This window comes from Heptranchias perlo, unplaced genomic scaffold (assembly GCF_035084215.1).
Source record: "Heptranchias perlo isolate sHepPer1 unplaced genomic scaffold, sHepPer1.hap1 HAP1_SCAFFOLD_845, whole genome shotgun sequence".
NCBI classification, from domain to species: domain Eukaryota; kingdom Metazoa; phylum Chordata; class Chondrichthyes; order Hexanchiformes; family Hexanchidae; genus Heptranchias; species Heptranchias perlo.
The window spans coordinates 7,501-33,003 of NW_027139882.1; the positions used below are offsets into that span (position 1 = coordinate 7,501).

The following is a 25,503-nucleotide window of genomic DNA, read 5'->3' on the forward strand; positions in this document are numbered from 1 at the left end:
GAAAGGACCGAGGGATACCTCTGCCACCATCGATAAAACAGACCAGGAAAGCAACCAGAGGCAAACTCCAGACTGAGCCTGTGGAAGAGTTGGGAAGGTGGGGAGTGGTGGATGGCGTTCGCAAATATAAACCAAACGATTTAATCGAGGGGTTCGAAATTCAGAGGGGATTTGATCGAGTAAATAGAGAGAAACTGTTTCCAGTGGCAGGAGGGTCAGTAACCAGAGGACACAGATTTAAGATAATTGGTAAAAGAACCAGAGGGGGAGATGAGGAGAATTTTTACGCAGCGAGTTGTTCTGATCTGGAATTCGGTGCCTGAAAGTGCGGTGGAAGCAGATTCAATAATAACTTTCAAAAGGGAATTGGATAAATAATTGAAAAGGGAAATTTACAGGGCGATGGGGAAAGAGCAAGGGGGGAGTGGGACTAATTGGAGAGCTCTTTCAAAGAGCCAGCACAGGCACGAGGGGCTGAATGGCCTCCTTCTGTGCCGTATGATTCTCGATTTGAACCGTACAACAACAGGAGGGGAGAGCTGCCTCCGGGTTTTCAGTTAGTCACGTGGCCCGTTAAATGTTTGTCAAGGACATTTCAACCCGAAAACCAGCGCGGATTCCCGGCAGATTAACAATCACGGCCTCCGCCCGATACCCAGCCAAGCAGAAATGCTCCCTTCTCCACTTCTCCCCCTTCACGACCCTCCCCTGTCTGGGACGCAGATACAGTGGAAGCCCCTGTCTGATATGGGGCTGACTCGCGCCCCCCGCCCTCTCTCTCTCTCTCACTCCGACGCTTGTCCTGACCACCTGGCCCGTGCCAGTCAATGAGCAGCTCAGATCCAAACACTTTCCCTTCGACCATCCAGACAGCCAATGCCCTCCCTCGAGACGGTCCGCGTGTAACTGTGATTCGCCAATCTCCACAGGTTTGAGAATGGAAAACGGATATGGATCAGGATTTTAAATCGTCAAACTTGGTGTCACCAAACGACCACTCTTTTATCTCAGACTGCATCAAACATTGGCCATAAATCCCCCAGTCATCCCATAATTTCGCCTGCAATGCTCTCCACCAGCAACACTTTCCATATCACCAACACACTGCTCCGTGTCTCAGTGTCTCTCCGGTTCACAGGTGTTCACAGCAATGAGAAACGGAACAACCCTGCTCACTGCATTCTGACATATCACACCCCTTATAGTGATACTCCCTGACATATCACACCCCTGATAGTGATACTCCCTGACATATCACACCCCTTATAGTGATACTCCCTGACATATCACACCCCTTATAGTGATACACCCTGATATATCACACCCCTTATAGTGATACTCCCTGATATATCACACCCCTTATAGTGATACTCCCTGATATATCACACCCCTTATAGTGATACTCCCGGATATATCACACCCCTTATAGTGATACTCCCGGATATATCACACCCCTTATAGTGATATTCCCTGACATATCACACCCCTTATAGTGATACACCCTGACATATCACACCCCTTATAGTGATACACCCTGACATATCACACCCCTTATAGTGATACTCCCTGACATATCACACCCCTTATAGTGATACACCCTGACATATCACACCCCTTATAGTGATACTCCCTGATATATCACACCCCTTATAGTGATACTCCCTGATATATCACACCCCTTATAGTGATACTCCCTGATATATCACACCCCTTATAGTGATACCCCCTGACATATCACACCCCTTATAGTGATACTCCCTGACATATCACACCCCTTATAGTGATACTCCCTGACATATCACACCCCTTATAGTGATACACCCTGACATATCACACCCCTTATAGTGATACTCCCTGATATATCACACCCCTTATAGTGATACTCCCTGACATATCACACCCCTTATAGTGATACTCCCTGACATATCACACCCCTTATAGTGATACACCCTGACATATCACACCCCTTATAGTGATACTCCCTGACATATCACACCCCTTATAGTGATACTCCCTGACATATCACACCCCTTATAGTGATACTCCCTGATATATCACACCCCTTATAGTGATACTCACTGATATATCACACCCCTTATAGTGATACTCCCTGATATATCACACCCCTCATAGTGCTACTCCCGGATATATCACACCCCTTATAGTGATACTCCCTGATATATCACACCCCTCATAGTGATACTCCCGGATATATCACACCCCTTAGAGTGATACTCCCTGACATATCACACCCCTTATAGTGATACTCCCTGATATATCACACACCTTATAGTGATACTCCCTGATATATCACACCCCTTATAGTGATACTCCCTGATATATCACACCCCTTATAGTGATACTCCCTGATATATCACACCCCTTATAGTGATACTCCCTGATATATCACACCCCTTATAGTGATACTCCCTGACATATCACACCCCTTATAGTGATACTCCCTGACATATCACACCCCTTATAGTGATACTCCCTGATATATCACACCCCTTATAGTGATACTCCCGGATATATCACACCCCTTATAGTGATACTCCCGGATATATCACACCCCTTATAGTGATACTCCCTGATATATCACACCCCTTATAGTGATACTCCCTGATATATCACACCCCTTATAGTGATACTCCCTGATATATCACACCCCTTGTAGTGATACCCCCTGAAATATCACACCCCTTATAGTGATACTCCCTGATATATCATACCCCTTATAGTGATACTCCCTGATATATCACACCCCTTATAGTGATACTCCCTGATATATCACACCCCTTATAGTGATACTCCCTGATATATCACACCCCTTATAGTGGTACACCCTGACATATCACACCCCTTATAGTGATACTCCCTGACATATCACACCCCATATAGTGATACCCTCCCTGATATATCACACCCCTTATAGTGATACACCCTGACATATCGCACCCCATATAGTGATACACCCTGATATATCACACCTCTTATAGTGATACTCCCTGATATATCACACCCCTTATAGTGATACTCCCTGATATATCACACCCCTTATAGTGATACTCCCTGATATATCACACCCATTATAGTGATACCCTCCCTGACATATCACACCCCTTATAGTGATACTCCCTGATATATCACACCCCTTATAGTGATACTCCCTGACATATCACACCCCTTATAGTGATACTCCCTGACATATCACACCCATTATAGTGATACTCCCTGACATATCACACCCCATATAGTGATACCCTCCCTGATATATCACACCCCTTATAGTGATACTCCCTGACATATCGCACCCCATATAGTGATACACCCTGATATATCACACCCCTTATAGTGATACTCCCTGATATCTCACACCCCTGATAGTGATACTCCCTGATATATCACACCCCTTATAGTGATACTCCCTGATATATCACACCCCTTATAGTGATACTCCCTGATATATCACACCCATTATAGTGATACCCTCCCTGACATATCACACCCCTTATAGTGATACTCCCTGATATATCACACCCCTTATAGTGATACTCCCTGACATATCACACCCCTTATAGTGATACTCCCTGACATATCACACCCATTATAGTGATACTCCCTGACATATCACACCCCTTATAGAGATACTCCCTGATATATCACACCCCTTATAGTGATACTCCCTGATCTATCACACCCCTTATAGTGATACTCCCTGATATATCACACCCCTTGTAGTGATACTCCCTGACATATCACACCCATTATAGTGATACTCCCTGACATATCACACCCCTTATAGAGATACTCCCTGATATATCACATCCCTTATAGTGATACTCCCTGATATATCACACCCCTTATAGTGATACTCTCTGATATATCACACCCCTTGTAGTGATACTCCCTGATATATCACACCCCTTATAGTGATACTCCCTGATATATCACACCACTTATAGTGATACTCTCTGATATATCACACCCCTTGTAGTGATACTCCCTGATATATCACACCCCTTGTAGTGATACTCCCTGATATTTCACACCCCTTGTAGTGATACTCCCTGATATATCACACCCCTTATAGTGATACTCTCTGATATATCACACCCCTTGTAGTGATACTCCCTGATATATCACACCCCTTGTAGTGATACTCCCTGATATATCACACCCCTTATAGTGATACTCCCTGATATATCACACCCATTATAGTGATACCCTCCCTGACATATCACACCCCTTATAGTGATACTCCCTGATATATCACACCCCTTATAGTGATACTCCCTGACATATCACACCCCTTATAGTGATACTCCCTGACATATCACACCCATTATAGTGATACTCCCTGACATATCACACCCCTTATAGAGATACTCCCTGATATATCACACCCCTTATAGTGATACTCCCTGATCTATCACACCCCTTATAGTGATACTCCCTGATATATCACACCCCTTGTGGTGATACTCCCTGACATATCACACCCATTATAGTGATACTCCCTGATATATCACACCCATTATAGTGATACCCTCCCTGACATATCACACCCCTTATAGTGATACTCCCTGATATATCACACCCCTTATAGTGATACTCCCTGACATATCACACCCCTTATAGTGATACTCCCTGACATATCACACCCATTATAGTGATACTCCCTGACATATCACACCCCATATAGTGATACCCTCCCTGATATATCACACCCCTTATAGTGATACTCCCTGACATATCGCACCCCATATAGTGATACACCCTGATATATCACACCCCTTATAGTGATACTCCCTGATATCTCACACCCCTGATAGTGATACTCCCTGATATATCACACCCCTTATAGTGATACTCCCTGATATATCACACCCCTTATAGTGATACTCCCTGATATATCACACCCATTATAGTGATACCCTCCCTGACATATCACACCCCTTATAGTGATACTCCCTGATATATCACACCCCTTATAGTGATACTCCCTGACATATCACACCCCTTATAGTGATACTCCCTGACATATCACACCCATTATAGTGATACTCCCTGACATATCACACCCCTTATAGAGATACTCCCTGATATATCACACCCCTTATAGTGATACTCCCTGATCTATCACACCCCTTATAGTGATACTCCCTGATATATCACACCCCTTGTAGTGATACTCCCTGACATATCACACCCATTATAGTGATACTCCCTGACATATCACACCCCTTATAGAGATACTCCCTGATATATCACATCCCTTATAGTGATACTCCCTGATATATCACACCCCTTATAGTGATACTCTCTGATATATCACACCCCTTGTAGTGATACTCCCTGATATATCACACCCCTTATAGTGATACTCCCTGATATATCACACCACTTATAGTGATACTCTCTGATATATCACACCCCTTGTAGTGATACTCCCTGATATATCACACCCCTTGTAGTGATACTCCCTGATATATCACACCCCTTGTAGTGATACTCCCTGATATATCACACCCCTTATAGTGATACTCTCTGATATATCACACCCCTTGTAGTGATACTCCCTGATATATCACACCCCTTGTAGTGATACTCCCTGATATATCACACCCCTTATAGTGATACTCCCTGATATATCACACCCATTATAGTGATACCCTCCCTGACATATCACACCCCTTATAGTGATACTCCCTGATATATCACACCCCTTATAGTGATACTCCCTGACATATCACACCCCTTATAGTGATACTCCCTGACATATCACACCCATTATAGTGATACTCCCTGACATATCACACCCCTTATAGAGATACTCCCTGATATATCACACCCCTTATAGTGATACTCCCTGATCTATCACACCCCTTATAGTGATACTCCCTGATATATCACACCCCTTGTGGTGATACTCCCTGACATATCACACCCATTATAGTGATACTCCCTGACATATCACACCCCTTATAGAGATACTCCCTGATATATCACATCCCTTATAGTGATACTCCCTGATATATCACACCCCTTATAGTGATACTCTCTGATATATCACACCCCTTGTAGTGATACTCCCTGATATATCACACCCCTTGTAGTGATACTCCCTGATATATCACACCCCTTATAGTGATACTCCCTGATATATCACACCACTTATAGTGATACTCTCTGATATATCACACCCCTTGTAGTGATACTCCCTGATATATCACACCCCTTGTAGTGATACTCCCTGATATATCACACCCCTTGTAGTGATACTCCCTGATATATCACACCCCTTATAGTGATACTCTCTGATATATCACACCCCTTATAGTGATACTCCCTGATATATCACACCCCTTGTAGTGATACTCCCTGATATATCACACCCCTTATAGTGATACTCCCTGATATATCACACCCCTTGTAGTGATACTCCCTGACATATCACATCCCTTATGCTGATACTCCCTGATATATCACACCCCTTATAGTGATACTCTCTGATATATGATGCCCCTTATCGTAACACTCCCTGATATATCACACCCCTTATTGTGATACTCCCTGATATATCACACCCCATACAGTGATACCCCCTGATATATCACACCCCTTATAGTGATACTCCCTGATATATTACACCCCTTATAGTGATACTCCCTGATATATCACACCCCTTATAGTGATACTCCCTGATATATCACACCCCTTTTAAAAGGATGAGACTCGGCCTCGTGCTTTAGGCCCGGGATAGACACGTTTGCTGGGGATTCGGGGGGAGGGGGGCTGTGGTTTTTAGGCCTCTCGGAAGCTTTCGGTGGAACACTTTATTTACTCCGCAATCTGCTGGCGAACGTAAGTAACCAGGAGCACCGGTGGGTGAAAGAATGGGAGGGACTGATCAGAAGGGAAGGTGTCCAACTCCAAATGACAGTGCGTTGGAAGCTCTGTCACACATGCGACTTGCGGGTATAAATTTGTCTCCTGCTCACTAAATTACAGCATGGGGAAGGTAGGGGGACACTGTCCAAGTGTGCCAGGGGGTGAAAGGAAGGTCTTTGTTGCCTGTGTTAGATTAACGATGATATGAGTGGTTTATTGTTTTGCAGTCCTGTTCCCAACCGCCTGCTGTGGCCCTCGCTACTGTACGGTTGCCACGGTCACAGAGTGTGTGCCACTGCTATGCAACCAGGCCCCGGCCAGGAAAGGATCTAGGCCCAGCGGCACAGCCAGCCCCTGCAGACTCGGCCCCAGGTCTTGGTCAGAGCCCGGGAATCGAGGGCCAAAAGTCTGTTCGAGTTCAAGAGCGAGCTGGGTGTTCAGCCGCCGCGGGGGCCCCCAGTGCCGTTCACTATACCGGGGCTGTGGGCCTCTCGCAGAGAGTCACATGCTCATTCACCACCGTGTTACACCACCCTGTTACACCACTGTGGTTCACCACCCTGTTACACCACCCTGTTACACCACCGTGGTTCACCACTGTGTTACACCACCCTGTTACACCGCCGTGTTACACCACCCTGTTACACCACCGTGGTTCACCACTGTGTTACACCACCCTGTTACACCGCCCTGTTACACCACCGTGGTTCACCACTGTGTTACACCACCCTGTTACACCGCCCTGTTACACCACCCTGTTACACCACCCTGTTGCACCACCGCATTACACCACCCTGTTACACCACCGTGGTTCACCACCGTGTTACACTACCCTGTTACACCGCCCTGTTACACCACCGTGTTACACCATTGTGGTTCACCACCCTGTTACACCACTGTGGTTCACCACTCTGGACACACACACACACACTCATACATACACACACTCACAATACATACACACACTCATACACTCACACATGCACACACTCCCAATACATATACACATACATTCATACACACAAACCACATATACACACGCAAACCACACATACACTCTCACTACAACAGTGACTACACTTCAAAAAGTACCTCATTGTCTGTGAAGCACCTTTGGGACGTCCTGAGGTGGTGAAAGGTGCTACAGAAATACAAGTCCTTTCCTTGACTGGTCATAATCAATGGGTGGAGAATTTGGTGAAGGTGGGGTTGATTTCTTTTGGTGGTGTGGTGTGGGGAGAGGGGCTGGTTGGGATTATTAACCTCTGTGCCACACGTGTTGGAAGCAGTCGGATTACCCAACTGATCACTTCATCCCTAAGTCATTGACTTGTGTGGTTGGACACTCTGGATTTCTCCGGTAATGAGCCTGATTTTGGCACCAGTGCAAACTTATGTCCAAAACTAATCCATTAGACCCATGCAGTTATTGAATAAAAGTAAATCCCGTCGATAGATGTTATCGATCGATGTTGTAACCTCCTCCAGCCCCCAACGACCCTCCGAGATCTCTGCGCTCCTCCAATTCTGGCCTCTTGCCCATCCCTGATTTCCATCGCTCCACCATTGGCGGCCGTGCCTTCAGCTGCCTGGGCCCTAAACTCTGGAATTCCCTCCCTAAACCTCTCCGCCTCTCTCTCCTCCTTTAAGACGCTCCTTAAAACCTCCCTCTTTGACCAAGCTTTTGGTCACCTGTCCTAATATCTCCTTGTGTGGCTCGGTGTCAAATTTTGTTCGATAATCGCTCCTGTGAAGCGCCTTGGGGACGTTTCACTACGTTAAAGGCGCTGTATAAATGGGAGATGCTGTTGTATTTTATCAGGGGGACCTTTTAACGCAGGGAGTGAACAGGATTGAGCGTTGAGCAACTGCGCATCACGGAATCCCAGAGGGCGTGGGATACTGAGAGGGAAGGATCCAGGCCCCATCTGCTCCTACGCACTGAACTGGCTGAGTTACCACTACGATTGGGTTCAGTGCCCCCTGATTGTCCCTAATGTTCCTAACCCTTCGCGCATCTAAAATATCCTGGAATTCCCAAAGCGAGCGCCATTCAGCACGAGGACTGCCGCGGGTTAGAAGAAGGGGCCCTGCCCCGCCTATACCCCCCCCCCTCTCTCTCTCTCTCTCTCTCGGGGTAACGCGGGATGGGGCAATCGGTGCGGCTTTGGGGATTGCATTTTTTTTAGAAGAAACCCTCCTGAGGTATTTTACCGGCTCCTCGGCGAGCGTCAGCTGTGGCCATGAGCCTCAGTCACAGGAGGAGCACAGCTCCTAACCCCCCTCCCCACCCGTGACTGGAATCGTAGCGCGATACAGCACAGGAGGAGGCCATTCGGCCCGTCGTGCCTGTGCCGGCTCTTTGAAAGAGCTGTCCAATTAGCCCCCACTCCCTCCCACTTCCTGCTCTCCCCTCCTTGCAAAAGTTCCCCTCCCCTTCAAGTATTTATCCAACTCCCCCTTTTTCGAAAGTTATTATCGGCCACCTGTTCTTCGAGGGTTAACTGAGGAGATATAGCCCAGTTTGTTCGCGGCACATCACCGAGGGGACTAATAGTCTGGTAAATCCAAGATCAAGATTGGACCGTGCTCGGCATTTCAAGTGAGCAACCTCTTCGCACCGTCTGAACGTGTTCTTTTGTCTCTCACTGACAATCAGAGGGTCTATTCAATGGCCCTCCCCTGGCTCGCTCGCTCTCCCCCAGCCCCCGACAATCACCACAGCCTCCCCTCCACTCGATCAATCCCGTCCCATTGTACAGTAGCTTGGGTGACCATAGCACACTGCCAAACATTTCTATGCTCCCCCTCTCCTTATCCCGCCACCCTCCCCTCAACCTTAACACACAAAGCACTCAGTGTGAACACTGGAGAAATTTCGGCGAGCAATTTACCAGAATGGTAGGAGGGATGGGGGAGCGTCCGCTGTAATTAAGGGGGAGGGCAGGACTATCTGTGGGAACCTGGGCTGCCAACACAGCTCTCTGCCTTTCAGCTGCTTCCAGGATGTCTACGCACTTTTGCCCTGGCGATCTCCCTGTCCATATTGTACCCCCACCCCCCACCTGGAGGTACTGCCTTCAGTTCAGGGCACCGCACCCCAGGAAGGATATATCGGCCTTGGAGAAGGGGGCACCGCAGGTTCACCAGAATGAAACAAGGGTTAAATAAATGGGAAGAAGTTGCATAAACTTGGCTTGTATTCCCTCGAGTGTGGGAGATTGAGGGGTGATAAAATGGTAAAAGGATTCGACAGGGGGAATCAAGGACGAGGGGACACAATCTTAAAACTCGAGCCAGGCCGCTGAGCAGGGAAGTCAGGGAGCAATTTTTCCCACAAAGTGGGGGTGGGAATCTGGAACTCTCTTCCCCCAAAAGTCTGTGGATGCTGGGGATCAAACGGAGCTTTCAAGACTGAGAGCGATAGATTTTTTTTTTGTTGATTTGTTAGTACTGCCTGCCATCTGCTGGTACTTCTCTGGCACTGTCTGCCACTCTTAGGCTGCACTTTCGGGAAGGATGTCAAGGCCTTGGAGAGGGTGCAGAGGAGATTTACTAGAATGGTAACGGGGATGAGGGACTTCAGTTATGTGGAGAGACTGGAGAAGCTGGGATTGTTCTCCTTAGAGCAGAGAAGGTTAAGGGGAGATTTAATCGAGGTGTCCAAAATCATGAAGGGTTTTGATAGAGTAAATAGAGAGAAACTGTTTTCCAGTTGCAGGAGGGTCGGTAACCAGAGGGCACAGATTTAAGATAATTGGCAAAAGAACCGGAGGGAGAGATGAGGAGAATTATTTTTTACGCAGCGAGCTGTTCTGATCTGGAATGTGCTGCCTGAAAGGGCAGAGGAAGTAGATTCAATGGGAACTATTCAGTGGGAGGCTCTCTCACCTCTGAGTCAGAAAGTCGTGGGTTCGAGCCTCCGCTCCAGAGACTTGAGCCCCATAATCCAGGCCGACACTCCCAGGTGCCGTCTTTCAGATGAGACGTTAAACCGAGGCCCCGTCTGCCCCTCACGGGTGGACGTGAAAGATCGCACGGCCACTATTTCGAAGAAGAGCGAGGTGGGGGGAGTTCTCCCCGGTGTCCTGGGGCCGATATTTATCCCTCGACCAACATCACTAAAAAAAAACAGATGATCTGGTGGTTAACCCATCGCTGTTTGTGGGATCTTGCTGTGCGCAAATTGGCTGCCGCGTTTCCTACATTACAAAAGTGACCACACTTCGAAAAGTACTTCAGTTGGCTGTAAAGTGCTTTGGGACGGCCCGAGATTGTGAAGGGCGCGATAGAAATGCAAGTTCTTTCTTTACTTCAAGATACTCGCCGATTTGCCTCTGATTTGTTACTTGTCCCGACTGCCCCATCCCCTGTGAGTTATTATTTTGCCTACCCAATGTTTTCAGGTTATATTTGTCCCCCTTGTTCTGCCATCAAGTCACCCTGACTGATCCACCAAGTCCCTGAGCCTCATTAATTTACATAGAGTTTGCCCCCCCCACCACCTTTCTGTTTGCCTCTTCACAGCTCAAATGGATGTGGGATTTGCTGAGAGCTGGAGGGAGTCAGTAGGCAGCTATGGAGGCAGGTGTATCCCAGCATTCCTAGTGTCAGTGAAATCCCTCTATTCAAAGTATTAGGGCCTCCGAGATTAATACAGGACTTTCCATATTCCCATCACCGCTGGACCCCCAGATTTATTGGTGCTGTGAGAACACATAACCAGAACAGCTTGCATTTATAAAGCCCCTTTAACATCCCGAGGCGCTTCACAGCAGCGATTATCAAACAAAATTTGACACCGAGCCACATAAGGAGATATTAGGACAGGTGACCAAAAGCTCGGACAAAGAGGGAGGTTTTAAGGAGCGTCTTAAAGGAGGGGAGAGAGGCGGAGAGGTTTAGGGAGGGAATTCCAGAGCTCAGGGCCCAGGCGGCTGAAGGCACGGCCGCCAATGGTGGAGCGATGGAAATCGGGGATGCGCAAGAGGCCGGAATTGGAGGAGCGCAGAGATCTCGGAGGGTTTTAGGGGCTGGAGGAGGTTACAGAGATAGGGAGGGGGCGGCAGGACATGGAGGGACAGAGATTGCGATCCTGTGTGAGATTCCTGCTGATCTGGGAGCGCCCTTTGGTCTCAGTGCCGTCGATGATGGCACAGCCGATGGGAGCCTGGGTGCGGCCGATGACAGAAACCCTCAGCTGTGCGGGCACCCCGGGGGAGGAGTGGGATTCTACTGGGAAAGGCTCGAGTGCCCCATCCCACTCGGTCGCTCACACACCCGTCTCCGACACTCATACAGCCACCAACAGGAGCTGAACCCCTTCCAGCTCTTATGCCATTCGCGTTTGACTGGTAATATCAGTCCTTCCCCTGCCCACCCGCCGATATTCTGCCCTCCTCTCTTAAGAAAGAAAGGACTCCCATTTCTATCACGTCTTTCACAACCTCAGGACGTCCCAAAGCGACTTTACAGCCAATGAAGTACTTTCTAAAGTGTGGTCACTGTTTTCATTTAGGTAATGTGGCAGCCAATTTGCGCACAGCAAGATCCCGTCTGCCCTCTCAGGTGGATGCAAAAGATCCCACGGCCACTATTTCGATGAAGGGCTATGTGATAATGACCAGATAATCTGTTTTTAGTGACGTTGGTTAAGAGATAAATATTGGCCCCAGGACACAACTCCCCTGCTCTTCGTCGAAATAGTGGCCGTGGGATCTTTTACGTCAACCTGAGAGGGGCAGACGGGGCCTCGGTTTAAAGTCTCATCCGAAAGACGGCACCTCCGACCGTGCAGCACTCCCTCAGTACTGGCACTGGGAGGGTCGGCCTGGATTATGGGCTCAGGTCTCTGGAGTGGGGCTCGAACACACGACCTTCTGACTCAGAGACAAGAGGTGCAGACCCTGCGGTGTTAACCTGCAGCTGGCAGGAGGAAGCCCCTTCTCTGAATCAATAAAGTTGTTCACATTCCCTCAGGACTAGATTCACAGGAACAGAAGGAGGCCATTCAGCCCCTCAAGCCTGCTCTGCCATTCGATTAGGAAATGGCTGATCTTTACCTCAACTCCAGCTACCCCCCAAAATCCTTGATACCAATTATTATTCCCACTCCCATGGTTAGTCCCCACCTAATCTTATCTCACTCTCCCACTCCCTCCCCAGTCTAATCCTACTCTCCCACTCACTGCCCCCAGTCTAATCCCACTCTCCCACTCACTCCCCCCCCAGTCTAATCCCACTCTCCCACTCACTCCCCCCCCAGTCTAATCCCACTCTCCCACTCACTCCCCCCAGTCTAATCCCACTCTCCCACTCTCCCCCCATCAGTCTAATCCCACTCTCCCACTCACTCCCCCCAGTCCAATCCCACTCTCCCACTCACTCCCCCCCCAGTCTAATCCCACTCTCCCACTCACTCCCCCCCCAGTCTAATCCCACTCTCCCACTCACTCCCCCCCAGTCTAATCCCACTCTCCCACTCACTCCCCCCCCAGTCCAATCCCACTCTCCCACTCACTCCCCCCCAGTCTAATCCCACTCTCCCACTCACTCCCCCCCAGTCTAATCCCACTCTCCCACTCTCCCCCCATCAGTCTAATCCCACTCTCCCACTCACTCCCCCCCAGTCTAATCCCACTCTCCCACTCACTCCCCCCCAGTCTAATCCCACTCTCCCACTCACCCCCCCCCCAGTCTAATCCCACTCACTCCCCCCAGTCTAATCCCACACTCCCACTCTCCCCCCATCAGTCTAATCCCACTCTCCCACTCACTCCCCCCCAGTCTAATCCCACTCTCCCACTCACTCCCCCCCCAGTCTAATCCCACTCTCCCACTCACTCCCCCCCAGTCTAATCCCACTCTCCCACTCTCCCCCCATCAGTCTAATCCCACTCTCCCACTCACTCCCCCCCAGTCTAATCCCACTCTCCCCCCATCAGTCTAATCCCACTCTCCCACTCACTCCCCCCAGTCTAATCCCACTCTCCCACTCACTCCCCCCAGTCTAATCCCACTCTCCCACTCTCCCCCCATCAGTCTAATCCTACTCTCCCACTCACTGCCCCCAGTCTAATCCCACTCTCCCACTCACTCCCCCCCCAGTCTAATCCCACTCTCCCACTCACTCCCCCCCAGTCTAATCCCACTCTCCCACTCACTCCCCCCCCAGTCCAATCCCACTCTCCCACTCACTCCCCCCAGTCTAATCCCACTCTCCCACTCTCCCCCCATCAGTCTAATCCCACTCTCCCACTCACTGCCCCCAGTCTAATCCCACTCTCCCACTCACTCCCCCCCCAGTCTAATCCCACTCTCCCACTCACTCCCCCCCAGTCTAATCCCACTCTCCCACTCACTCCCCCCCCAGTCCAATCCCACTCTCCCACTCACTCCCCCCCAGTCTAATCCCACTCTCCCACTCACTCCCCCCAGTCTAATCCCACTCTCCCACTCTCCCCCCATCAGTCTAATCCCACTCTCCCACTCACTCCCCCCCAGTCTAATCCCACTCTCCCACTCACTCCCCCCAGTCTAATCCCACTCTCCCACTCACTCCCCCCCAGTCTAATCCCACTCTCCCACTCACTCCCCCCCAGTCTAATCCCACTCACTCACTCCCCCAGTCTGATGCCCTTACTCAACAAAAATCTAGTGATCTCAGTCTGAACTCGGTACAACCCGGGGAGGTTTAAGGGAACAACATGATGCATTTAAGGGGAAGCTCGATAAGTACATGAGGGAGAAAGGAATAGAAGGATATGTTGATGGGGTGAGATGAAGAGGGGAGGGAGGAGGCTCGTGTGGAGCATAAACACCGGGATAGACCAGTTGGGCCGAATGGCCTGTTCCTGTGCTGTAAAATTCTGTGTAATTCTACGTTTTGCTCCCTTCGACACAGCGACTGGGTATCGGAACACAGAGCAGGCTGGTCCCCACACTTCCTCTTCACACTGTCTATAAATAGAGGCGCTCTGCCCCTCTGTTGCCTGATCGCTCACACTCGTCGGCTGCTGTGAGTTGGGTATGACCCAGCACAGAAAGAGACTTGCGACATTAAAAAACCTTCCCTCTCGCACAGTTCCCCTTTTTCTTTCCCCTTTGGAAGAAAGGATGTGTTCCGTTCGGGTCTGGCCTATTTATCAGCTGATCAATTCACAGTGCTGCTTCTGCCCTCCGGCCCCTCCGCACTCCTCCCCAAGGTGCAGGTCTGCCGGCAACGGCCGTCCTCCCCTCCCTTCTCCGAGCAGCCGACCTCCACGTGTGTTCGCCTGGGCACTGAACGTCAGTCGGCTATTCAACTGTGAGGGCTTCGTGGCCGAGCCCCACTCCAGAGACTTGAGCCTAGAATCCAGGCCGACGCTCCCGGTGCCAGTACCGAGGGAGTGCCACACTGTCGGAGGGTCAGTACTGAGGGAGCGCTGCACTGTCGGAGGGTCAGCACTGAGGGAGCGCCGCACTGTCGGAGGGTCGGTACTGAGGGAGCGCCGCACTGTCGGAGGGTCAGTACTGAGGGAGCGCCGCACTGTCGGAGGGTCAGTACTGAGGGAGCGCCGCACTGTCGGAGGGTCAGTACTGAGGGAGCGCCGCACTGTCGGAGGTGCCGTCTTTCGGATGAGACGTTGAACCGAGGCCCCGTCTGCCCCTCTCGGGTGGACGTAAAAGATCCCGCGGCAACTATTTCAAAGAAGAGCGAGGGGGGAGTTCTCCTGGGGCCAATATTTATCCCTCAACCAACATCACTAAAGAAAAAACGATTATCTGGTCATTTTCACATTGCTGTTTGTGGGATCTTGCTGTGCGCAAATTGGCTTGAAAAAAGTACCTATTTGTAAAGCAGTTTGGGACATCCTGAGGTCGTGAGAGGCGCGACAGAAATGCAAGTTGGGCCAGGGAAACACTTGCAACTTAACAAACGCCTCAGAAAAAGCCAAACGTCAACCGAGCATCTAGAGCCAGCGATCGTCGGACACAAGGACTTATCAGTGACGTTTTAAAAGGGGGCCATTTCCTGACTGGGGCGGAGATCACATCTTGGAAAAGGTGGGTGAGATACCGGGCAACAGAAGGGAAGGGCCTGCATTTCTATCGCGCCTTTCACAGCCAAACGCTTCAAAGCCAATGAAGCACTCTTTGGAAGTGTACTCACTGTCCTCATGTCGGAAACCAATTTGCGCACAGCAAGATCCCACAAACAGCGCTGTGATAATGACCGGATAACCTGTATTTTTTAGTGATGTTGGTTGAGGGATAAATATTGGCCCCAGGACACCGGGGGGGAGAACTACCCCCTGCTCTGCTACGAAATAGTGGCCGTGGGATATTTTACCTGAGAGGGGCAGGCGGGGCCTCGGTTTAAAGTTTTAGCTTAAAGACGGCACCTCCGACAGTGCAGCACTCCCTCAGTACGGCACCGGGAGTGTCGGCCTGGATTATGTGCTCAGGTTTCTGGAGTGGGGACTCGAACTCACGACCTTCTGACTCAGAGGTGAGAAAGGCAGGGAATTCTCCCGGTGTCCCAGGCAACATTCTTCCCTCAAACACCACCGTGGGATCTTGCTGTGCACACATAGGCTGGCGTGTTTGCCTACATAACGACAGTGGCTGCACTTCAAACCTGATCGATCGGTTTTAAAGGGCTTTGGGATGTCCTGGGGCTGCGAGAGGCACTATATAAATATAAGTTTGTTCTTTCTTTACTACCCCGAGTGCGATACTTCACTCCATGCTCCCGATTTTCTTCCGAGCGCCCAGTCCTGACACAGGGGGCCCATCAACAGGCCTCAGGCCCCAGCACATGGGGACGGGTGTTTCCTCTTGCTCGCTGAACAGGTTAATGTCCGTGTGTGTGTGTGTTGGGTGTGTGTGTGTGTTGCGTGTATGTGAGCATGTGTGGGTGGGTGTGTGTGTGCTGTGTGCGTGTGCGCAGTGTGTGAGCGTGTGTGTGTGCTGTGCGTGTTGGGTGCGTGTGTGTGAGCGTGCATGTGCGCTGTGTGTGTCCGCTGTACGTGAGTGTTTGCTGTGTGTGAGTGTGGGTGTGCTGTGTGTGTGTGTCTCCACTGTGTGTTTGTGTGTGTGTGTTGGGTGTATGTGTTGTGTATATGGGAACGTGTGTGTGCTGTGTATATGTGAGCGTATGTCTGTGCTCTGTGTGTGTGCTGCGTGTCTGCTGTGTGTGCGTGTGCTGTTTGTGCAGTGTGTGTGCGCGTGTGCTATGTATGTGTGCATGTGTGCACGGGAGACATCTTAAGAAAGGCAACATTCTTCCCTCAAACACCACCGTGGGATCTTGCTGTGCACACATAGGCTGGCGTGTTTGCCTACAGAACGACAGTGGCTGCACTTCAAACCTGATCGATCGGTTTTAAAGGGCTTTGGGATAGAATCATAGAAAAGATACAGCACAGAAGGAGGCCATTCGGCCCATCGTACCGGCTCAAAGAACAACCAGGTGCCCATTCTAATCCCACCTTCCAGCACCCGGTCCGTAGCCCTGCAGCTTACAGCACTTTAGGTGCAGGTCCAGGTACTTTTTAAAAGAGTTGAGGGTCCCTGCCTCTACCACCAATTCGCGCAGCGAATTCCATACACCCACCACCCTCTGGGTAAAAAAGTTTTTCCTCATGTCCCCTCTAATCCTTCCGCCAATCAGCTTAAATCTATGTCCTCTAGTTCTTGAACTCTCCGCTAGGGGAAACAGGTACTTCCTGTCTACTCTATCTGGGCCCCTCATAATTTTGTACACCTCAATCAAGTCACCCCTCAGCCTCCTCTGCTCCAAGGAAAACAACCCCAGCAGGGGAGGCACCTGATTGGTGAGTAGGTTCAGGTGAGTATTTCTCCTTATCTACAGTAACTGAAGTAAAAGGAAAGGGAAGGTCTGCAGGTCTTATAGGAAGTAGCGTTTATTTTTTAGTGAATCAAGGTCCCTAGTGTAGTTAACATTCTCTAAATTGAGAACAATTTAAAGGAGTAAACTCCTTAAAGGGAGTGGTAAGTAGTTTTTCTTTCCTTTTTTTTTCTCTTGACATTGTAGTTGTTCTTAAGCTAATTTAAGGGTTAAGTCATGACAGGAGATCCCAGCGCCGTGTCATGTTCCTCTTGTGGGATGTGGGAATTCAGAGCTCCTTCCTGTATCCCTGATTCCTTCACCTGCGGGAAGTGTGTCCAGCTGCAGCTATTGTTTGACCGCTTGACGGCTCTGGAGCTGCGGATGGACTCACTTTGGAGCATCCGCGATGCTGAGAAAGTCGTGGATAGCACGTTCAGTGAGTTGGTCACACCGCAGATAAAAATTACTGAGGGAGATAGTGAATGGGTGACCAACAGACAGAGGAAGAGTAGGAAGGCAGTGCAGGGGTCCCCTGCGGTCATCTCCCTCCAAAACAGGTATACCGTTTTGGATACTGTTGGCGGAGATGGCTCACCAGGGGAAGGTGGCAGTGGCCAGGTTCATGGCACCGTGGCTGGCTCTGCTGCACAGGAGGGCAGGAAAAAGAGTGGCAGAGCTATAGTGATAGGGGACTCGATTGTAAGGGGAATAGACAGGCGTTTCTGCGGACGCAACCGAGACTCCAGGATGGTATGTTGCCTCCCTGGTGCAAGGGTCAAGGATGTCTCGGAGCGGCTGCAGGACATTCTGGAGGGGGAGGGTGAACAGCCAGTTGTCGTGGTGCATATAGGCACCAACGATATAGGTAAAAAACAGGATGAGGTCCTACAAGCTGAATTTAGGGAGTTAGGAGATAAACTAAAGAGTAGGACCTCAAAGGTAGTAATCTCAGGATTGCTACCAGTGCCACGGGCTAGTCAGAGTAGGAATGACAGGATAGCTAAGATGAATACGTGGCTTGAGAGATGGTGCAAGAGGGAGGGATTCAAATTCCTGGGCCATTGGAACCGGTTCTGGGGGAGGTGGGACCAGTACAAATTGGAGGGTCTGCATCTGGGCAGGACTGGAACCAATGTCCTAGGGGGAGTGTTTGCTAGTGCTGTTGGGGAGGGTTTAAACTAATGTGGCAGGGGGATGGGAACCGATGCAGGAAGTCAGTGGGAAATAAAGTGGTGACAGAAACAAAAGGCAGTAAGGGAGAGTGTACAGAACATGACCGGACAGATGGTCTGAGAAAGCAGGGCAAAGACCAAGGGAAGACTAGATTAAACTGCATTTATTTCAATGCAAGAAGTCTGATGGGCAAGGCAGATGAACTCAGGGCATGGATGGGTACATGGGACTGGGATGTTATAGCTATTACTGAAACATGGCTAAGGGAGGGGCAGGACTGGCAGCTCAATGTTCCAGGGTACAGATGCTATAGGAAAGATAGAGCAGGAGGTAAGAGAGGAGGGGGAGTTGCGTTCTTGATTAGGGAGAACATCACGGCAGTAGTGAGAGGGGATATATCCGAGGGTTCGCCCACTGAGTCCATATGGGTAGAACTGAAAAATAAGAAGGGAGAGATCACTTTGATAGGATTGTACTACAGACCCCCAAATAGTCAACGGGAAATTGAGGAGCAAATATGTAAGGAGATTACAGACAGCTGCAAGAAAAATAGGGTGGTAATAGTAGGGGACTTTAACTTTCCCAACATTGACTGGGACAGCCATAGCATTAGGGGCTTGGATGGAGAGAAATTTGTTGAGTGTATTCAGGAGGAATTTCTCATTCAGTATGTGGATGGCCCGACTAGAGAGGGGGCAAAACTTGACCTCCTCTTGGGAAATAAGGAAGGGCAGGTGACAGAAGTGTTAGTGAGGGATCACTTTGGGACCAGTGATCATAATTCCATTAGTTTTAAGATAGCTATGGAGAAGGATAGGTCTGGCCCAAAAGTTAAAATTCTAAATTGGGGAAAGGCCAATTTTGATGGTATTAGACAGGAACTTTCAGAAGTTGATTGGGAGAGTCTGTTGGCAGGCAAAGGGACGTCTGGTAAGTGGGAGGCTTTCAAAAGTGTGTTAACCAGGGTTCAGTGTAAGCACATTCCTTATAAAGTGAAGGGCAAGGCTGGTAGAAGTAGGGAACCTTGGATGACTCGGGAGATTGAGGCACTAGTCAAAAAGAAGAAGGAGGCATATGACATGCATAGGCAGCTGGGATCAAGTGGATCCCTTGAAGAGTATAGAGATTGCCGGAGTAGAGTTAAGAGAGAAATCAGGAGGGCAAAAAGGGGATATGAGATTGCTTTGGCAGATCAGGCAAAGGTGAATCCAAAGAGCTTCTACAAATACATAAAGGGCAAAAGGGTAACTAGGGAGAGAGTAGGGCCTCTTAAGGATCAACAAGGTCATCTATGTGCGGAACCACAAGAGATGGGTGAGATCCTGAATGAATATTTCACATCGGTATTTACGGTTGAGAAAGGCATGGATGTTAGGGAACTTGGGGAAATAAATAGTGATGTCTTGAGGAGTGTACATATTACAGAGAGGGAGGTGCTGGAAGTCTTAACGCGCATCAAGGTAGATAAATCTCCGGGACCTGATGAAATGTATCCCAGGACGTTATGGGAGGTTAGGGAGGAAATTGCGGGTCCCCTAGCAGAGATATTTGAATCATCCACCGCTACAGGTAAGGTGCCTGAAGATTGGAGGGTAGCAAATGTTGTGCCTTTGTTTAAGAAGGGCGGCAGGGAAAAGCCTGGGAACTACAGACCAGTGAGCCTGACATCTGTAGTGGGTAAGTTGTTAGAGGGTATTCTGAGGGACAGAATCTACAGGCATTTGGAGAGGCAGGGACTAATTAGGAACAGTCAGCATGGTTTTGTGAGAGGAAAATCATGTCTCACGAATTTGATTGAGTTTTTTGAAGGGGTAACCAAGAAGATAGATGAGGGCTGTGCAGTAGACGTGGTCTACATGGACTTCAGCAAAGCATTTGACAAGGTACCGCATGGTAGGTTGTTACATAAGGTTAAATCTCATGGGATCCAAGGTGAGGTAGCCAATTGGATACAAAATTGGCTTGACGACAGAAGACAGAGGGTGGTTGTCGAGGGTTGTTTTTCAAACTGGATGCCTGTGTCCAGCGGTGTGCCTCAGGGATCGGTGCTGGGTCCGCTGTTATTTGTTATTTATATTAATGATTTGGATGAGAATTTAGGAGGCATGGTTAGTAAGTTTGCAGATGACACCAAGATTGGTGGCATTGTGGACAGTGAAGAAGGTTATCTAGGATTGCAACGGGATCTTGATAAATTGGGCCAGTGGGCCGATGAATGGCAGATGGAGTTTAATTTAGATAAATGTGAGGTGATGCATTTTGGTAGATCGAATCGGGCCAGGACCTACTCCGTTAATGGTAGGGCGTTGGGGAGAGTTATAGAACAAAGAGATCTAGGAGTACAGATTCATAGCTCCTTGAAAGTGGAGTCACAGGTGGATAGGGTGGTGAAGAAGGCATTCAGCATGCTTGGTTTCATTGGTCAGAACATTGAATGCAGGAGTTGGGATGTCTTGTTGAAGTTGTACAGGGCATTGGTGAGGCCACACTTGGAGTACTGTGTACAGTTCTGGTCACCCTATTATAGAAAGGATATTATTAAACTAGAAAGAGTGCAGAAAAGATTTACTAGGATGCTACCGGGACTTGATGGTTTGACTTACAGGGAGAGGTTAGACAGACTGGGACTTTATTCCCTGGAGAGTAGGAGGTTAAGGGGTGATCTTATAGAAGTCTATAAAATAATGAGGGGCATAGATAAGGTCGATAGTCAAAATCTTTTCCCAAAGGTAGGGGAGTCTATAACGAGGGGGCACAGATTTAAGGTGAGAGGGGAGAGATACAAAAGGATCCAGAGGGGCAATTTTTTCACTCAAAGGGTGGTGAGTGTCTGGAACGAGCTGCCAGAGGCAGTAGTAGAGGCGGGTACAATTTTGTCTTTTAAAAAGCATTTGGACAGTTACATGGGGAAGATGGGTATCGAGGGATATGGGCCAAGTGCAGGCAATTGGGACTAGCTTAGTGGTATAAACTGGGCGACATGGACATGTTGGGCCGAAGGGCCTGTTTCCATGTTGTAACTTCTATGATTCTATGATTCTATCCAGTCTCTCCTCGTAGCTGCAATTTTCAAGCCCTGGCAACATTCTTGTAAATCTTCTCTGCACTCTCTCCAGAGCAATTACATCCTTCCTGTAATGTGGTGACCAGAACTGCGCACAATATTCCAGCTGTGGCCTTACCAGCGTTTTATGCAGTTCCATCATTATACCCCTGGTTTTGTATTCTATACCTCGGCTAATAACGGAGAGCATTCCGTATGCCTTCTTCACAACCTTGTCTACCTGTACTGCCACCTTCAGGGACCTGTGCACATGCATTCCAAGGTCTTTCACTTCCTCTACCCCTCTCAATATATTCCCGTTTACTGTGTATTCCATTTTACTGTTTGCCCTCCCTAAGTGCATTACCTCACACTTCTCCGGGTTGAACTCCATTTGCCACTTTTCCGCCCACTCCACCAACCCATTGATATCTTCTTGGAGTCTACAGCTATCCTCTTCACTATCAACTACACGGACAATTTTTGTGTCATCTGCAAATTTGCCAATCATGCCCCCTACATTCAAGTCCAAATCATTAATATATACCACAAACAGCAAGGGACCCAACACTGAGCCCTGTGGCACACCACTGGAAACGGATTTCCATTTGCAAAGACATCCATCGACTTTTACTCTTTAGTTCCTGCTACTGAGCGAATTTTGGATCCAATTTGCCACATTTCCCTGTATCCCATGGGCTTTTACCTTTCTGACCAGTCTGCCATGTGAGACCTTGTCAAATGCCTTACTAAAATCCATGTAGACAACATCCACTGCACTACCCTCATCAATCCTCCTTGTCACTTCCTCAAAGAATTCAATCAGATTTGTAAGGCATGACCTTCCCTGAACAAATCCATGCTGACTATCCCTGATTAAACCATGCCTTTCCAAGTGACAGTTTATCCTATCTCTCAGTATTGATTCCAATAGTTTGCCCACCACCGAGGTAATACTGACCGGCCTATAATTGTTTAGCCTTTCCCTCGTACCCTTTTTAAACAATGGTACTATGTTTGCAGTCTTCCAGTACCTCCCCTGTATCTAGTGAGGATTGGAAAATGATCCTCAGAGCATCCGCTATTTCCTCCCTGGCTTCCTTCAATAGCCTAGGAAACAATCCATCCGGCCCTGTGTCTTATCAACGTTCAAGGATTCCAGTCCCTCTAGTACTTCCTCTCTCGTTATTTTTACCTTATCCAATATTTCACACCTCTCCTCTTTAACTACTACGTCTGGATCATCCATTTCCTTTGTGAATACGGAGACAAAATATTGATTTAAAACCCTACCCACATCCTCTGCTTCTACACACAAGTTACCCTTATCATCCCTGATAGGTCCCACCTTTTTCTTAGCTATCCTCTTGTTCTTAATGTACTGATAAAACATCTTTGGGTTTTCTTTAATCTTACTAGCTAATATTTTTTCATGCCCTCTCTTTGCTTTCCTTATTTCCTTTTTTACGTCATCCCTGTACTTTCTATACTCCTCTAGGCTTTCTGCAGTGTTTAGTTTTCTGTGACAGTCATAAGCTTTCTTTTTCTGCTTTATCTTGCCCCGGATACTTCTAGACAACCAGGGGGCTCTAAATTTGGCAGTGCCACTCTTTTTCTTTGAGGGGATGTGTCTGCATTGTACCCATAGAATTTCACTTTTCAGTGCCTCCCACTGGCTTGCTACTGATTTCTCCTCAAGTAGTTGTGTCCAGTCCACTTCTGCCAAATCACCTCTTCGTTCTGTAAAATTTGCCTTCCCCCAATTTAAAACGTTTACTCCTGATTTAACTCTGTCCTTTTCCATAATAATGCTAAAACTAACTGAATTGTGGTCACTATCCCCAATATGGTCACCCACTGTCACTTCACCCACTTGCCCATCTTCATTTCCCACGACTAAATCTAGAATGGCATCCCCTCTTGTTGGGCTTGTCTTGTACTGGCTAAAAAAGTTCTCCTGGACACCGATGTCCTGGGGCTGCGAGAGGCACTATATAAATATAAGTTTGTTCTTTCTTTACTACCCCGAGTGCGATACTTCACTCCATGCTCCCGATTTTCTTCCGAGCGCCCAGTCCTGACACAGGGGGCCCATCAACAGGCCTCAGGCCCCAGCACATGGGGACGGGTGTTTCCTCTTGCTCGCTGAACAGGTTAATGTCCGTGTGTGTGTGAGTGTGCGTGTTGGGTGTGTGTATGTTGTGTGTATGTGAGCGTGTATGCGTGGGTGTATGTGTTGTGTGTATGTGAGCATGTGTGTGTTGGGCGTGTATGTGTTGTGAGTACGAGCGTGTGTGTGTGTGTGCGCTGTGAGTGTGTGTGTCCACTGTGCATTTGTGTCCATTGTGTGTGTGTGTGTGTGTGTGTTGTGTGTATGTGAGCGTATGTGTGTGTTGTGTATATGTGAGTGTATGTGTGTGCTGTGTGTATGTGAGCATGTGTGTGCAGTGTGTATGTGCTGTGTATTTGTGAGCGTACATGTGTGGTGTGTGTGAGCATGTGTGCGTCTGCTGTATGTGCGTGTGTCTGCTATGCGTGTGCTGTGTGTGTGCTATACACGTGCGCTGTGTGTAAGTGTGTGCATGTGCTATGTGTGTGCGTGTGTGCTATACATGTGTGCTGTGTTTAAGTGTGCGTGAATGTGCTGTGTGTGTGTGTGCTGTGTGTGTGTGTGCGAGTGTGTGTGTGTGTGTGCTGTGTGTGTGTGTGTGTGCTGTGTGTGCGAGTGTGTGTGTGTGTGCTGTGTGTGTGTGCTGTGTGTGTGTGTGCTGTGCGAGCTGTGTGTGTGCGAGCTGTGTGTGTGTGCTGTGTGTGTGTGTGCTGTGTGTGTGCGCTGTGTGTGCGCTGTGTGTGTGTGTGCTGTGTGTGCTGTGTGTGTGAGTGTGTGTGTGTGCGAGTGTGTGTGTGTGCTGTGTGTGTGTGTGTGCTGTGTGTGTGTGTGCGAGTGTGTGTGTGTGCTGTGTGTGTGTGCGAGTGTGTGTGCTATGTGTGTGTGCGAGCTGTGTGTGTGTGTGCTATGTGTGCGAGCGAGTGTGTGTGCTGTGTGTGTGTGCGCTGTGTGTGTGTGTGTGCTGTGTGTGTGAGTGTGTGTGTGTGCTGTGTGTGTGTGCGAGTGTGTGTGTGCGAGTGTGTGTGTGTGCTGTGTGTGTGCGAGTGTGTGTGCTATGTGTGTGTGCGAGCTGTGTGTGTGTGTGCTATGTGTGCGAGGGAGTGTGTGTGCTGTGTGTGTGCTATGTGTGTGCGTGTGCTATGTGTGTGCGAGTGTGTGTGTGCTATGTGTGTGTGCGAGCTGTGTGTGTGTGCGAGTGTGCGAGCTGTGTGTGTGCGTGTGCGAGTGTGTATGCGAGTGTGTGTGCGAGCTGTGTGTGTGTGCTATGTGTGTGTGCGTGTGTGCGAGTTGTGTGTGTGTGCGTGTGTGCAAGTGTGCGTGTGTGTGTGCGAGTGTGTATGTGCGTGTGTGTGTGTGCGTGTGTGCGAGTGTGCGTGTGTGCCACGCTGCAAATCGTGATGGGATTACGACAAATCCGTCACTCTCTTTGCAAGCATCGGCCCACTTAGC

At 48.9% G+C, this 25,503-nt stretch overlaps 1 long non-coding RNA gene across 1 annotated transcript in view; it reads right to left on the bottom strand.

The window, feature by feature from the left end:
• Positions 1-25,503, bottom strand: part of LOC137319429 (uncharacterized) — a 36,168-nt gene that overhangs the window by 5,193 nt on the left and 5,472 nt on the right. The window contains exon 2 of the long non-coding RNA XR_010962153.1: positions 10,786-11,015. This is a non-coding gene — a long non-coding RNA (uncharacterized lncRNA). The remainder of the gene's footprint in view (positions 1-10,785; positions 11,016-25,503) is intronic.